This window comes from Panthera leo, chromosome F3 (genome assembly GCF_018350215.1).
Source record: "Panthera leo isolate Ple1 chromosome F3, P.leo_Ple1_pat1.1, whole genome shotgun sequence".
NCBI lineage: Eukaryota > Metazoa > Chordata > Mammalia > Carnivora > Felidae > Panthera > Panthera leo.
This window is the reverse complement of record NC_056696.1, coordinates 33,009,442-33,014,253: the sequence shown is the minus strand read 5'-3', so window position 1 is coordinate 33,014,253 and position 4,812 is coordinate 33,009,442.

Here is a 4,812-nt window from a genome sequence, read left to right as displayed (position 1 = left end):
AAAGGATGAGGCAGCTCAGCCTCTGAGCAGTTACCTAACGTTTCTTAGTAAGTAAGCCAGGATTTGAACCCAGAAATCCTGAAACCACAGCCTATACCTTCCCACCTCACTGCGACCTGCATTACAAAATCATTTTAAAGACTGTTGAGTCCATTTCAAGCGTTTTTTAGTTTCATGATCATACTTGTGTCAACTTCATAGGGTTTCCCAGAGGCGGTTTTACGGTTCTATGGATCTCGGTTAACGAACACGTAAAACTGTTTTGTACTGAACAACATGTATTTCTATCCTAGCAATATGCTACAATCCCTAGAAGCATGCTAAAGAGATTGAGCGTGCCTTCTCTGATTTTGCCTACCCTTTCAATTACCTTTTTAAGTAAATTGTTTTAAAGACAGGAAAAGGGCCTAACCCTTTTTCCAAAGGCCAAAATGATCAGATTTTGATTTGCGGTGTCTGAATCAATGAGTTCACTGTGTGTGCATACCCCCAATCCCCACTGCCATATACCCAGAAGAGCTTTTTCTGTCAAAGAAAAGGCATCTGTTTGCATTGTAAGTACTAGTTGTTGATGACAAAAAGAAAAGAAAAGAAAAGAAAACCCACAAAACTTTATGCCTCCAGCCGTATCTATGGAAAAAAAAAAAAAAAAAAAAAAAAAAACAACCTTCCCCTGAATCTGTCCTCAGATCCTTTTAAAAGTGCAAGTTGAGACCAGGCTTCCAAGCTGGCTGGAACCAAAACAATGCCCTGTGGGAGTGGGTGTGGCTTGTCATCAGGCAGTTTTTGAACAGGTGTCAAAAAAAGGCCATTTTGAAATAAATGCTCCTGTTGCCTGAAAGAGAGCAGTGCTGAGGTCAGAATGTCCACAGGTCTCTTTGAAGAGAAAAAGGCAAGAAAAGCAACTTTCCTGCCCTTCCGTGTCTGGGGAGCAGAACTGATATTCTCCCATTGACTGAGCACTCTCTCCCAGAGGTGTTTCTGGAAGCATCAAGATCAAATTACGAAGCCATTTTCTGCCTCGTAATTACTTAGTTGGGTTTTTTTTTAACTTGTAAAACTTTCTTCTTTCTAAGTCTAGTGCTACCATCTATTTTCCCCTTTCCTCCTCTCTGACAGGGGTGGGAATCATGTGTCATTAGCCATCACAGAAAGTAAGCCCAGGGTACCTGTGCTTTAAATCACATGTCATAACCAGGAAATATTTTTAGAAATTAAAAAAAAAAAAATCTCCTGGGCGAATGATGTCGATCTTATGCTGTTTGGGGAAAGTGGCTCATCAGAGTAAATGCTGCTTTCTCTGATGCCTTAAGTATCCTCCGTGCCTCAGATGAGCGGGTTATTAAGGTAATGTTACTCTTTATTGCTGAAAAGCAGTGTAAATAGACACCCAGACTACAGAGATTACCTGCTTTCAAACTGCAGAAATGAGACACTTTCTCTTACAATTTCCTTTCCACCAAATAGCATACCCTATTTACTTGAGGGAATAGTCACCTTCTTATAATGACCACACCCAATCACTCAGACAGAAAAAGCTGGCAAAGTAAGTGTAGCTATTATGTGGGCAAATCTTTGAGTTTCTTCTTCCCCTTGCGTGCTCTGCTGTGTGCTCACTGCCCCCTCTTCATTTGGGCACATCCAGAAGGTATTGTCTCTTCTCTCCTAAGTCCTCTCTGACAATGGTCAGGGAGTTCCCAGTCCTGGGACAGAGAATGCCTTTTGATTGATGGCACAGGCAGAGCATCATCCCAGGAAACTGTTACTGAGGGAGGAAACATCTGCCCTTGGAGAGCTCCCAGCTGATGGAGAAGGCACAGCCCTGACATGTATACATACATATATAACATATACATATATGTAAGGAAACTTACATGTATACATACATATATAAACACACACATGTGCACACACACATGTACATGTATATACAATACATTACATGTATATAAAATATGTATATACACATACATATGTACAAACATGCACATGTATATTATATATTTTGCACTGAATATTGCCTTATTAATACATAAAAATCATATATATATATATATATATTTAGAACTTGTATAGAAAAGTGGCATCAATTAATAACACTGAGACTTGGAGGGGTGTCTAGGTGGCTCAGTCAGTTAAGCGTCCAACTTCAGCTCAGGTCATGATCTCACGGTCTGTGGGTTTGAGCCCGGCGTCAGGCTCTGTGCTGACAGCTCAGGGCCTGGAGCCTGCTTCGTATGCTGTGTCTCCCTCTCTCTCTGCCTCTACCCCTCTCGCTCTGTCTCTCTCTCTCTCAAAAAAATAAGTAAACGTTAAAAAAGTAAACAAATAACACTGAGACTTGGAAACAAGGGCATAATTAGTATTGGTTAACCTAAACTATAGAGTTAGTGCTGGGAGAAGAGGTCTTGAGGTGGGGGTGGGGAGGTGTGGCCTGGGTATACACTGAGGGCTTAATATTAGGCTAGGAAAGAATGGCAGAACTCCACCTACTCATTCCTGACAGAGATTCCTTCGTAACTAAAGCCCGATAGCTTTACCCAGCCCACTGCAGCAGGATAAACAAGTTTGATGTAACTTCCAAACCTATTTTCTATTGTACGTCCCATTTATTGAATAAAATAGCAATTCCACATGTTTGCAAATCATGGTGCCGTAGATGCCAGCGCTGGCAGAGATTCATGTGTTCACTGTCCAGTTAGGCGCTGCGACTCTGCAGAGAATCGATGTGGGGTTCCAAGCAGCTGCAAGTGGTAAGTTGAAAGCGATGTTGGCTAATCTTCCAGGGGGTTATGTGGCATGGTGGAAGCTGGTTCCAGATAGCAAAAGATACTCGCTTTTGAAGTCATGACTTGGAGCGGCTTCTGGCTATTTGCTTTCTGGACTGATAAAAAAACGGGAGCAAGACCGTGATGCGATTTTGCACATTTACATTTTGTATCATCTGAACGTGAGCCTGAGTTTGTTTTACATTGGAAAACCCCTTCCTGTCAACATTTTTTGGGCCTGGTTCCCAGCCTCTGGGAAAATGCAGAAAAGCAAAGATATGGTCGGTTTATGGAGGATCATGGGAAAACTCACACTACCTCCTCACACTTCTCCAAAGGATTCAGAAATTCTTCCAAGGATTTGTTGTTTAGCTATGCGGAATGCAAAATTCACCTGCGTGCATTCGGCCAGAGAAAAGGTGCTCTTTGTTTCTCAGTAAAAGCACATTTTCAAGACACAGATGCAGAATTTGGTGGGAGTCTACCAAGAAGCACACCTAACCTGTGACTTGTTCTGCCCGTTTGGCTACTTCAAACTCAGGACTTCCTCAGCCTGATGCTGGGCACTACATTTTGCACTCATCCCCAGCCCTGTCCCCCCTGCCCACCCCCCCCCCCCCCCCCCCCCCCCCCCCCCCCCCCCCGGACTGGCTACAGCCCAAGGGAGCCTTGCCTGGAGGTTGCATTTTTTTTCCCTGTTAAGACAGGGATGTAAAGACCTTCTGCTGCTGCCTTTTGCCTGTGGTTGGAGCACTGGGAGCACAGCCTTGGAGTTGGCTGTAAAATACAAAAAATAGAAGCACATGATTAGCCCGGCTGTCTGCGTGGTCCCTTCTGCCCCGGTCTTTGGCATTGAGGTAGGCCTAGCCTGTGTTCCAGCCGCCTAGCCCATCGCTGCCAGTTCAGTTTCTCAGGACTTGGGCTTAGTCCCAGTCTCACGCCTCACATGGAGCGGGCTGGTTCCTGTTAGCATTTCAGTGTACCCCTAACAGTGAGCATTGCTGCTGCCAAGAACTCATGAAACTGGATTCCCATTTGGCCCCTTTTGATCAGACCCTGCTGGATCACTTTGCCCGCTTGGAAACAGACGGTGGTTGTGCCACATGTCTCGGACTGGTCTATTGCTGCACGGGGAAGGCTGCATCTGGTCCATATATTCTGATTCAAGTTACCTGCGGTACCCCTAGGTTGTGATGCAACTATCTTTGATCTGGAATTCTAGGTAATGCTAATCCCCTTTTTAGAATAGTTCCTCATAGCTCTGACCTGTTCTAAACAAAATGAGGAAATCTAATCAAGCCGAGGAGATTTTCAGAGAACTTTATCTACCTTTCAAAGGCTTCCAAGTAAAGTTCCTGAGAATATTCTAGAAGATCACATGGTTTTATTTGCTCAGAACCTTAGCTCAAGCCAGAGGTGATTTGATAGATTTACGAGTAGGCCATTTTCAAATCTGTTGATCTAGCTAGCTTTGACTGGCCCTCAAAAGAATGCTCTGCCCTGGAGCAGGTCCATCTGGTCAGACATAGTTACACAAATGGGTAAGTTCTTGCAAATGGCCCATCAACTCACCATAGAGAAAAACAATCAGCCAAGTCGTTAGTTGTGCTTCAATGTACTGCTATATTCAAAGCTATTTTCATGGAGACCTTCTGCCCGGAGGAAAATACTTGTTAGATCTGTGTATTATGAAGTGTTAGGCTAGTGACATTTAAAACTGTTAACATTCAGACAGTATTTATTTATTAATGGAGTTTAATCCTTTCAGACTCCCCTTTTTAAATCAATAATAATCTCTGTTAATCAAAATGCATACAGAAACACAATTTATGAGGTGGTCATTATTCTTTTTTGCTATGGAAAATTAGCCAACAACTGTTTAACAGACCCACACAACCAGCCATAACTTTGAAATATAGTTAGTAACAAATGTATTCATGATTTTTCACTATCTTGCTTATTTCCAATGATAAGAATCAATATAAATGTCTCACATTAAGATTTGTGCTCGTTCATTTCTGGTGTGTGCGAAAGAAATAAAACA